This window comes from Paralichthys olivaceus, chromosome 1 (assembly GCF_024713975.1).
Source record: "Paralichthys olivaceus isolate ysfri-2021 chromosome 1, ASM2471397v2, whole genome shotgun sequence".
Taxonomy (NCBI): domain Eukaryota; kingdom Metazoa; phylum Chordata; class Actinopteri; order Pleuronectiformes; family Paralichthyidae; genus Paralichthys; species Paralichthys olivaceus.
In genome coordinates this window covers 29,898,148-29,910,481 of record NC_091093.1, presented here as the reverse complement: position 1 = coordinate 29,910,481, position 12,334 = coordinate 29,898,148, and the positions used below count along the sequence as shown (strand labels likewise).

General features: G+C 44.7%; 1 protein-coding gene and 1 non-coding gene across 2 annotated transcripts in view; one reads left to right on the top strand and one right to left on the bottom strand.

The window, feature by feature from the left end:
* Window positions 1-12,334, top strand: part of LOC109647194 (nuclear receptor ROR-alpha A-like) — a 46,790-nt gene that overhangs the window by 12,933 nt on the left and 21,523 nt on the right. The window lies entirely within an intron of this gene.
* Window positions 9,667-9,739, bottom strand: trnav-uac (transfer RNA valine (anticodon UAC)). Its single transcript has one exon. It is a non-coding gene; the product is annotated as a tRNA-Val (tRNA).

The window sequence follows — 12,334 nt, the reverse complement described above, 5'->3', positions numbered from 1 at the left end:
ATCCACTTTGAGTAGAAACGTAAAAAAATGGTTCAGTGGAGCTCAGACGTCACAACACACGTCTGAAACACTGCAGAGTCTGAGCTTAGAGAGTTTCTCGTTTCTTCGGACGTGTTGATGAGATTATTAATTGGATTATTTCCACTGATTAGATGAAGGTCACAGAGTCATTGAAGCTTTTAGTCGTCTGGTGTTCACACACACACTCACATACAACACGTTTGTGCTGTCAGGCAGCTCACAGACCAATGGTGACATCGTGGTGTTTTGAGAAAACCCAGAGTTCACAGAGCCCGTCGACGAGCGGCTTCAGTGAAGAAAGAGCTTGAAAAAAGCGAGGCTCATTTTCAGACGTGCACTGATCTCTGCAGAACCTCCGGAATGAGCCGAATGTTAGAACGCAGCCGGATTCACCACGAGCGAGTGTTAATGATGTCTCCAACACGTGCTCCTTGTTTTGTTTTTTTTTTTAAATCACAGAAATCAGCAGAAATACTTCCCTTTGCCAAAAATCCTCCATTTGTATTGATGAGGTGAGGCTGGTCTGGTTTTTTCTCATGTAAACTTGAATTGTGGATTCAGCTCGTTTAGATTCCTTCTGTTCAAAATGGAACTGAAGGTTCGTCCTCCGACCATCAAACACATTATATCACATAAACCAGGATCGTTTTAAATAGACTGGGTTCATTGTTAGTCTCTTATTTATGTTAAACTGATGAATGTGAATCAAGTTTAATAGTTTGTTTACGCAAAAACTCAGGGATGAATATTTTTTTAATGGCTGCAGCAGAAGCTCACACATCCAGATGTGTGCGTGCGTGCGTGTGTGTGTGTGTGTATGTGTGTGCGTGCGTGTGTGTGTGTGTGTGTGTGTGTCCCTCAGGACTCTGAAACCAAAGAAAAATGAAAGAAGTTCTTCTGCGTCTGATTATTTTTCTCCATGTGAATCCACCAGGGAGACAAACATGATGCAAAGATGTTTGTTTTTCTCTCCGAGATGAAAAAACTGTGTGTGTGTGTGTGTGTGTGTGTGTGTTGTACAGAAATCAGTCCAGCTTATTCTTCAGTTCTTCATTTGCAGAAAAACAGAAATGAGCGTTCAAGGTGACAAACTGTGTTAGTGTGTCTGTTTATAGCTGCACACACACACACACACACACACACACACACACACACGTGTCAATCACTGATTTGATTTCTCTGTGTAAGAGGTGACTGTTAAGGTTACATGTAAACAGATTTTGTATTTGTATTTTTGCAGAGCACGAACTTCACACTGTTCATAGAGAGATTTGACAGCATAGACTCTGATGCTAGTACTAATGCTAAGCTAACATCAACAAGACAGCGTTATTTCCAACGACCACAACAAACCGAAACCAAAATTGAGTCCGCCCAGACGAGGAGGTGTTCTGGGTCTGGATCGAACTGAACCCTGGTTCTGCTTGTTTGCAGTGAAACAATAGAAGAAGAAGAAGAGGAAGCAGCTGCAGTCTGCACCTCCGATGATATAAACACCACTACCCCCCCAAACTGACGACACGCCAGCGTCACACGGCGTCTACGAACCAATCCGAGTCAAGTACAGGTAGAAGCAGCGCATGTAGGTGATGACGACAGGACGGACGGACGTCAGACCGAATTCTTCAGCGTCTAAATTACAACGTGAAACCGAAACTGATCGAATGAAACTACGGAACAAAGACACGAAGCTTGATTCAGACTCTGAGATCAGAAAATGTTGTTAATCTAACGAGCTCATGATTGAAGTTGTCGATGTCTCACTTCATGTCTCACTGTCCCCGGAGGGTTCGTCCTCTGCAGCGCTGATTGTTCACCTGCTCTCGTTGAACAACTGTTTCTAGAGTTTGACTTCAGGTGTTCCCTCAGATCCGATGTGATCTGTTTCAAAGTTCACATCACAGAAATCCCAGTGAGCTCTGTCCGCGTCTTCATGATCCAACAGACGAGTTTTGTTGACTGCTTGGTTTCAGAAAATACCACAGTGAATCTTCCTCCGTCCTCTTCTCTCTAAAAGGAACTTTCCTTCATGTTCACTGATTAAAAGCTTTTCATTGGAAGCTTCTCTCCTGCTGCTTCTCCCTAAATCCCCACCCTGAAAAGTTTGTTTCCTTGCTCCCTAATTTACAAAGGTTTTTTATTTCTTCCCCTTTAATAGAAAGTTTCCTGTTGCATTTCATTTCATTCCTTCCTCTTTTCCTTGATGGAGTCTCCTCCTTTCCTTCTTTTAATAATCAGAAGCTTCCTCCTTCCTAGCTCTGAACCCAGGAAGCTTCTGTTTTTCAATCCTCAAATAGGAAGTGTATTTCCTTTTTGGTTTCCTCCTAAAAACAATCACTCTCTTTTCTTGTCCTCTACCCGGGAGACTTCAGTCTTTCTTGACTTTTATTTTGAAAGTTTTCTGTACGTCCTGTCTCCCTCAATAGGAAACTTCTTTCTTCTTCATGGAGGATGGACAGTCCTGATTCCTTCTTACTTGTCCTGTGAAAACCCAATTAGTTGAATCGAGTTCCTGAGAAACAGTTTTCCTCCTCGGCAGAGACTTCGCTCAGGTGCAGCTCTCACCTTGATCAACGCTCGTCTCCACGGAGGAGAGCGAAGAGGAGTCGTCTGTTTGAGTCGCTGGTGATCGATGAGGTGGTTACTCCCATTTTTTCACAGAGGAGGGTTCGGCCTGAGCTGATATTCTTAGACTGACCTGACACACACACACACACACACACACACACAGACACACACGTCTGTAAAATCATTTCTCTGAAGGAGGTCGTCCTGTAACTTTGAGCAAAGTGAACCAAAGTTGAAGTGAAAGAGATGTTTCACTTTCTCTTTCTGTTTTTTTTTCTCCGCTCACTCGTTCGCCCTGCGGGGCCTCGGCAGTTTCTCCCGGTATTGATTCATTTGTGTTTCTCAGATGAGACGTTCGGTGAGAAAGTCGACACAGACACAATGATTGATGGCACAAAGCGACGACAGGAGCAGGGGAGTGTTTCAGAAGGACGCGAGGACGTTCTGTCCTCAGGTGACAGACGTGTGCAGGTGAGACCGTGTGCGTTTCGCTCGGAGACAAACTTTACTGAGTTTTATTCTCCGACGCTGAACGAACCAAACCAGAGAGAAACTGAGGCTGCTCTGAAATACAGAGTCAACAACAACAAGCTGTCAGCGGTCAAATCCTGAGTTTAATAATAATATTAATAATAATTAATAATTCCTCCTGAGGCAGAAACATTATCACTGATATTAAACACACACACACACACACACACACACAGTCCAGTGAGTGTGTTATCTCTCAGCCACATGTGTGAGTAGGAGGCTGGCGTTTCCAAACCCTTTTAAATTATAATATCAGGCATGATAGCTCATCTCACACACACACACACACAAACACACACACACACACACACACACACACACACACACAGTCTAACAACGTTTCTATAAGACGGAAACTGGAATTAGACAAAGTTGTTTATCAGAAAAGTGTGTCATCACTCCGTTATTAAGTGTGAGTATGTCTGTGTGTGTTTGTGTGTGTCTGTGTGTGTTTGTGTGTGTCTGTGTGTGTGTGTGTGTGTGTTTGTGTGTGTAGGTGGTTCACAGGAACATTTGGTTCATTTAAAATTAAAAATAAATAAACAGATATTTTGTGAAATATAAATGTGTTGTTGTGTTCGTCCTCGTTAATATTCTGGGCGTCGCCTCTTGCCTCCTGCGCTCTGATTGGTCATTTCACTTCTGCCTGGATGCGGAAAGTGAATTTGTTTGGGGCCAAAAGTATTTTGGTCCGATCGGTGATTCATGGACTCTGTCGGGGGGGGGGATCGGCTGTGGGAGTTAAGGTCTCCAGTATTTGCTTCAGCTTCCAGAGGAAACAGTTTGACTTCCTGTGATCTTCCTCTGAATCATGACGCCTCCTGCTTCTTGTTTCCTCTGAAGGTGTCATTCCAGGAACCTTTTTTCTTTTTTTCCAGCATTTAAAACTGAAAATCATTCCTGTCCTTTGCTCCTTAAAGACAGAAGGCTTCAACACAGCAGCTCACAGATCAGTGTGTGATGCACTGTGGGTAACATATCTTGTGAACTCTTTGGTATTCAATGTGTCTTTGTTGGAACGGACGCACTCACAGGTTTCAGTCTACAGTTTGTAACCTCGTCACATTCAGAGGAGGTAAAATATTTCTGGCAGAAACACTGTGGTTATGAAATAGTCAATTCAAATGACTTAATGACAGTGAACCCAGGATCCTTCTCCTGTGGAACATCTGAACTCTGCAGCTTCACCTTTCGATGAAACCAGAACAAATTACAAACCCTGAGTTTTTCTCCAAGACAAATTAGTTTTTTTTCTTTTCAAGGAAAACTTTTCTTTTCTCGTTCTGTCTGAAAAAGAATCGAAAACCTCCCTCTGTTCTCATAATGAGGAAACTATGAAACGCTCGTTTCCCGCGTCGCCCGATAAAACAAACACGTGTCCAGGCGGTGTTTGGTTTTCATTTTGAATCGGTACATGTTTTGTAAGAAGCTGTGAGTCACCTCTCGGCCTCAGACAGAAGCTGCTCCGCACGTCAGGAGACGACATCTCGGTTTTTAAAAATCGAGGTTTTAGCAGCATGTTGCGTTTAAGGATTTGAATTCACTGTGATGCATTAACACGGAGCAGGAGGCTGAACGCAGCTTCAACAGACTCTGTGTGAATTTATGTGTCGGACCATCAGTCGACTGTTTCCCTCTTCAGCTGCTTCTCGCCGTTTGTGACCTGGAAGAAGGAGGAGGAGTCACTCCGGTGTTTTTAAAATGTAAATGTCCTCAAGGTGTGAGTGATGGTAACGGTGATGAGGTTGTGTCAGTGTAGATGTGCGACAGCGTGCGTTTAATCCGTTGTCCTGGCTCTCACCTCCCTGCAGCGAGGTGGGTGGAGTTGTGACCTTTCACCTGCTCGGCCTGCTGGGAGCAGATGGAGGAGGAGACGCTTGTGTCGTCCTCACAAACCATCTGCAGCAGTTTTCACACTGAAGACGCAACTGACGCTTCCGTCCTCGTTCGCGATGCGTTCAGCTTCCGTCACACACGTTAAAAGACTTATCGATACCGCTTCGTCTCAGGATGTCTGAACTCCTCAACCCGTCTGTGCCGCTGAGCCCAAGACGCCTGATGCGGAATCTGTCGCTTGTGTTTGCGATTCCTTCGTGACATCACCTGGTCTGTGGTGTTCCTAATAAAGTGCTCATCACAACTCTCACAGGAACATGTCGGGGTTAGATTCAGCCAATGAGAAGCTGTTTAGTCGTCTCCTCTTCCAGCAGATTCTGGACTTCCAGCCTGTGAATCTCTTTTTCTCTCTGGCTCCAGATTCTGATTCGTCTGATGGGATTTATCTGTGTTTGATTCGTCTCACTGGGTCTTATTTATTTTGTACTTTTTTTTTTTTTTGGCTGCCGTTGAACAGAGATGCTTCGGTCTTTGATTATTTTTTTTTTCTCTGACAGCTGGATGCTGCGTTCAGGCTCCTGATGGAGCTTTGTTTGTTCTGCTGCTCTCTGATTCGTGGCTGATGAAACCCTGATGCAACGCGAAGCCTCCGAGCTGTTTGTAGAGTTTAACAACAAACGTATAGAAACTGTACAGAAACTTCAGTGTTTCCATGAGACAGAGACGTGAAAACACCTGAAGGCAACACGAGCGAAACAGGAATCTGTTTCATTTATTAATCAGTGACTCAGACCTGTGGTGAATGTTGGTCACAGTCTGATGCCGCAAGCATCAGATACAGATTCAGTGTCTGTGATTATGAAACGACCACTTTACCTCCTGAGTCACGTCGCCCTGAAGTCTCTGATGACGGACGTTATCATGTGATTCAGACTTCTACACCAAGTTTCTCCTCCTCAAGCTGCAAATCTTGAAAACTGAGGAAAGGATGTTTATGTCTGGTCACAGTTTGGACGTGTGGACCTGAATCATCTAAAATCGAAGGTGGAGTAAAGGAAGTTGAGCATCAGTTACGTTCTGACCTCGTTTTAAAAAAAAAATCTGCGATCTTCTTGTTGCGCCGCTCCTCGCTCAGTTCACACATTTCAAACCAGTTTCTCATTTTCCTCTTTTTCCTCGTGGGCTTCGTGTTCAGCCTGTGTGTTAAATAACACGGTGCCCCCTGCAGGCCGAGCTCCGTCCTGAGCCGAGGACGAGCGGCTGAGTCAATCAGTGTTCGGGAAACTCGTGCTGCCTTCAGGGTCCTGTCACAGCTGCACAAGCTCATGTGTTAAATACGACAAAGGATGATGTTTGACAGCGTCGGCTCCGAGGAGGAGACACAAAGGAAACACAGTGAATCAGTGTAAACAGCGCGGCCTCGTGGTTTTCGGGCCTCAGGCTGTTCATGGAAGCTGAAGTGACCCTGTTCTCCAGCTGTTGTTACCACGGTGACAGCTGTTTACGCTGTGTTCAACAGCTTTTCAGAACGCGGCCTAAAATTATTTGAACGCATGAAAAATTTCTTGTCTTGTGATTGAAGCTGAACATCTTTTCTAAATCATTTTCCAAACTCAGCCTCAGTTTCCTGGAAAACTGGAACCTTACGATAAAGAACGAAAGTTATAAAGGAACATTTTGATAAACATCTTCATTTAATTATCGGTTTCATATAGTCTGTAGTATAATCTAAGGTTGAGGGAATACAGTTTGTCAATGTGTGTCCTCACGTCTACAGAAAGAAATACACGTGTGTGCGTGTGTATGTGCGTGTGTGTGTGTGAGATGGATGCAGTGCGGAGCCTCAGGTAATAATAGCCATGATGGATTCTCACCTGGCCTGGCGAGCTGCGGCTCGGTCGATGAAGATAAAGATGGAGTCGGAGCTGCTCCGCTCCGGCCCGAGCTCGGGGAGATATTAATGACAACACCCCCACCACGTACCATCACACCATTGGTCACTGGCTAACAATGAGGCCAGAAGCATCAATCTGTGTTCCTCCGGACCAGCGCAGCGAATTCAGCAGGGAGAGAGTCGAGGAGAGAGAGTCAGTGATTAAGGAGAAAAAAACAACGTGGTTCCATCGCAGGAAATCTTCTTTATCTATAATATGCAGTCGACATTTCTGAGCTGCAGGTCAAACTAACTTTGACACGTTTGAAGTCAGAGGGAGCTTAAATCTGAAGGTCTGAACTAAACCAGGTGTGAAAGAGGCTCGTTCTGTCAGACAACACCTGAGAAACATTTTTCCTGAGTTGATGTTTTTGTTCTGAGTCATTTGTCGGAGCGGCAATACAATTTCTCAATCCATTTTTCTCGGCGTACCTGAGAGTGCGGCAGCTCGCGGCCTTTCAGGGCAGCACAGATATTTCAGAAGTTCCAGGAGCGTCCTCGGGGACGAGCAGTCGGCCGCGCTCTGCCTCCGCTCTCCTGTTTTTAGCTCCTGTGTGTGTCTGGAGACGCTGCTGTGATTTATTCAGCCGCTCCGCTGCAGCTCAGGTGAGTCGCCCGCACGGTCGACACGATGGATGGAACGACTGTCACACCCGTTCACTCACACACTGATTTATTTCCGGACGCAGGCAGAACAGACAGAAGTGTCTGTTAACTTGGCTGAGCTCAGAGTTGTAAAGCTTTTGGCCGTCAGTGTGTTGCTCGAGGGCACGGCAGCAGTCGAAGTGACAGGTTTCAGCTGAAGCAGTGAAAGTTTGGATCGACGGATGAAGCGTAAGCTTGATGTTAAAGGAACGTTGCGTCTGTGCTGGTGGGAAATCTCCGGCGTTTGATTGGTCGACACAGAACTTTGCTTGTTCGGCTTCTGTGCTCACGACGCCGTGTTTGCAACCTCGAAATGAAAAGAGGCACAGAAAGATAAAAAAATCTAACTCCCGGTTCATATGAGGCCCTCACTGCTGTGTCTCTCTGCAGTTACACAGTCAAACCACTAGTTGGCGATGTAGATAAAACCTTGTTTTAACTCCCTGAGGTGAAAGCTTCATTTTTGGATGGAGAGTTTCGCAGTGTGACCTCGATGAAGCTGTGTGTCTTATTAAACACCTTCATTGATTCCTTCTGGTTTCTCCGCAGTATCTTCCTGTTCCTCTCTCGCGGCTGCAGCTCATCGACTTTACTCTTTCACCAGATTCTTCTCAACTCCCACTTCAGCGTTTATTTCAGTCGCCCCGCGGCAATGACACGGATAAAAGGATTAACTTATCGTCTACCAGTTTAGAGCGCTTAAACTCAGCCTGACGCCCCCCCCCCCCCACCCCTGAAAATTGAAAAGATGGATGCCAGGACGGCTCCATTCAGCGCATGTTAAATCCTTCTCCCCTGTTTGTTACACAGAGCGATGTTGACGTTTGAGGCTGTAAGAGTTTGGAGCCCGAAAGATTCAGAAAATCTACTAAAGACTATGAGCAGGTAGGAAGCAAAATGAAAAATTATGTGGAAGCTCCGATCAATATTTTTTACACACAAACGTGAAAACTCGTTGAACCAAATAATTTCACCGTGGACACAAACACGTCTCAGCATGAGTTTAAATTTGAATCTACTACCACCACATCGATATGAACCTCATCAAGATGTTATTCTGAATAAGACACGAAAACACAAAGAGAATTTTCTGAATATTCTGACCTTCGTCTCCTTCTGTAGACAAGAACATCAAAACATCCTCGTGATTATGAAATGTGATGAATCGTTTTAAAGTTGAAATATTCGACAGCAGCTTCTCGGTTTTATCTGTCAACGTGTTTCCGATCAGAAGTGGAACAAGCAGCGTGTTCCACCTGCTTCCTGTGATTCTCTGTGATGTGAGATAAGAGTTGACCTGCGTGATGAGGACGCGTCTTCCTGCCGGGCCGAGCTGTGATGTGCACGATCTGATATCTCGTGTAACGGAGGTTTCATCGGAGCTGACAACGCAACATCACGTCTGGTTTCATATCCCACAACTTGGTTTTAGCTTCGGCTCCAAATTTGTCCAGAAACAAAGTGGAAACTTTTCTCTTCCCTCCGGTTCGTCAGCAGTCAGTGTGTGTTTAGGTTTTCTTGTAACGACAACCACGTTTTATTCTTTTATTTATTTATTTATTTATTAATTAGGAAAGTATTGAAAGTAACATTACACAGTTAAACAGGTCCGACTCAGTCAGAGCTGGTTTACGGCAAGTTTCCGTTCTGCAGAAACAGTAAAGACAAAAGTTTAACTATTGGCAGAAATTTAATGGAGAATAATCCTCATGATGTTTTCACGAGTTCGTTTCATCTAAATTGTATGAATTGTAGTTGTAGGCCTTTTATATTAAAATACTTTATATTAAAATACTTTATATTTACATGGAGGGGACCCTCTGTACGGAGGCCGCCATGTTTTTAACATGAGTCCAGACTGAACAAACTAAACACCTTTTGAGTTTTTATGAAAATTAAAGTCTACCACAGTTTCTATTTTGTGTTTTGAAGGAGAGGGGGAGGGGAGGGCTGTTCAGCTGCAACATGACACTTCAACACTAGATGTCACTAAATTCTACACACTGTACCTTTAAATACATATATATATATATATATATATATATGTCTGGCTCACGTCTGTGTTCGGGGAACATTATTGATACTAATGATGAAAGTTGTTTCAGTTGTCTGCGAGTTTCAGACATAAGTTCTGGTTCCACTGGGGATTGAACCCAGGACCTTCTGCGTGTAAAGCAGATGTGATAACTGCTACACCATGAAACCAGTGTGACGCTGCCTCGTTCACTGAGAAGCTGAACCCCATCAAAGTAATGTACGTATGTAAAAACATACTTGTTTGAGCGAGCCTTCAAATGAAACTGTTGTTCTTGTCCCGTGTTTGCTGTTTGTGTATTTTGGATTTGCAATTGTGAAGCACTTTTGGTCAACGCTTGGTTTTTGTAAGGTGCTATATAAATAAATGTTGATTGATTCTCTTGGATGTTGAATTTGATTTGGACGAGAGCAAAGTAAACAGACTTCAGGTGCATGTGTTTATATTCTGGTTGTGATCAGTGTTTACGTTGACTGACCAGGAGTGAGAGGCGTGGCTCGTTATCGGTCTCACCCGTCCACCGGGGTTTGAACCCAGGACCTGACGACTCCACTGTGAAACCTCTGTATTGATGTCACATTTAATGAGATACAAGAGCCACAAACCTGAGGACACAAGAGACAGATTGAGACTCACTTCTGTGTGTGTGTGTGTGTGTGTGTGCGTCAGAGCCTGATGTATCTTATCTGTTCATTGTTGTTCAGAAACAGTGACTCTCTGTCGTCACTTCATCACCATGAACCACTTCCTCCTGTTTGTTTGATTCAAAGTGCAGAAGATTCATTTTGTGTTTGATCTGAACTGTTGTTATTATGTCGCCTCGTGTTGACAAGAGCAACACTCTGGATAAACACTGGTGTGTGTGTGTGTGTGTGTGTGTGTGTGTGTGTCTCGGGGTCGTCTCCTGTACCTGTGTCCACAGAGTTCAGCTGCAGCAGCAGTGTGTCAGTTGTGTTTGGCTGCTGGTAATAAGCTTCTTCTCTTTAATGCGTCGCTCTCTGAGGTGTCAGCGAACGTTACTGTGGTTAGACAGGAAACAAACAGGAGCTGTGTGTGTGTGTGTGTGTGTGTGTGTGTGTGTGTGTGTGTGTGAGTACTTTAGTGTTATCAGCTCATGAACTCCAGCTCCAGTGAGATTAGACTCTGCAGTTTTAGTTTTGACCCTGAAGAACTTTAATCACCAACTCATCATATTCTCTGTTTTTAATTTGAACTCAAACTAAACGCAGTAGTTCAGGACGTGACGTCTAAACTCCGCTGTGGAAAGATCCGTGTTGATGTTTACGGCTCATCCACACCGGCGTCGGCCCTCATCACCAAAACATCTGGAATCTCTCACATCTGGAAAGTCTGTCCAAGCTGACATGTCTCTTCTTCTTCATCCTGAGATATTTGTGTTCTTCCAGTTTCACGTCCGTCACGTGTTAGAAACCCCGTGCAGTACCTCGTGTGGCTCGGGACGTTTGAGAAAACGGTTTCAGATCCAGTGGTTTGTGTGTTTGACAGATTCCTTCACGAGTCTCCAAACTCAGAGACAGTGACACATTGATCCTCAATACAGAACAAATATGCGGAAATGACTTAAAATGTTATTTTACTCAGGTTTATGTGAGAGAAATAATCTAAAGTCTCATTAAACATGAGTAAATCATGTAAAGGTCATGAAGTGGGGTAATCTACATTATCTTGTCTGCGTTGAATTTCATATTCCGTCGTCCTCAGCCGCTGCGTTGACTCAGTTCCTCTTGTTACTTTAAAACAAGTCACTGAAAGTTCACTCGCTTCCCGTCATTAATCCTTAAATCTCGTTTTATCTGCGCCATCTTAAATCCTCAGCTCATTTGATGCAGCCAGACGAAGGCTGTTTCTCGTTTCAGCCTCTTCCCTTCTTTTTGTTTCGAGCTCCCTGATGAGCAGCAGTGAAATGACTTTGGCAGCAGCTGCTCATACACTATAATTGTTACGAGGAGCCGCTCGCTCTGAACAATTATGAGAAGCGTGAGCTGTAATCGGTGCCGAGGCTCAGAGGGAGACAGGCAGATTCTCTCCACCGCTGTTGTCAGCCTGCTGCGTTTCATGTCTTTAAACAGACGTCAGAGTCGCTGACACGAGTTGTAGACGGTGCAGGTTGAAGCTGCTGCCGCCTGCAGGACTGAGCGCTCGTCGTTCTCCTGACACAGCTTCAGTGAACGGACTCTGAAAAACAGAAGCATCGACGTTCAACAAAACATTGAATCAATCTTTATTCACAACAACCAGGTGATTAACGCTGCAGCTCGAGTCTTTGTGTCAACCACCGACTGTCAGTGTGAAAGGTCGAGTGATGCGTGTGGACGGAGGTTTTTTAGTTAATTAACAAAACTGCCCACAGATGAGAAACCTCATCACGCACCAACGCAGCAAAACTGAAAAGAAACACAAAGAAAAGCAGAACAACCATAAAGGGGGGCCCAGCGTGGAAACGGGCCCCCACACTCATGCACAGGTGCGGCCCTGCTCATCAGAGTCTGTGGAGGTGGTTTTCTCCTCCTCAGCTCGTCGTCTTCATTTCTTCTCACCGACATATTCTCTCTGCAGCTGCTCCTCCTGCAGCCTGGAGTTGAAAAGGTCAGAGATAATGAATATTCTAATCTGGCCTAGATTCCATGATGAAGCCGTGTAGGTGCGTGAAGACAACGGCTGTTATCACCTCTTTGAAATATGAAGCGTTTGCAGGGGGGGGGGAGTGTTTGTGAGCACGTTTCATTTTCTGAGGCAAAGGTCGC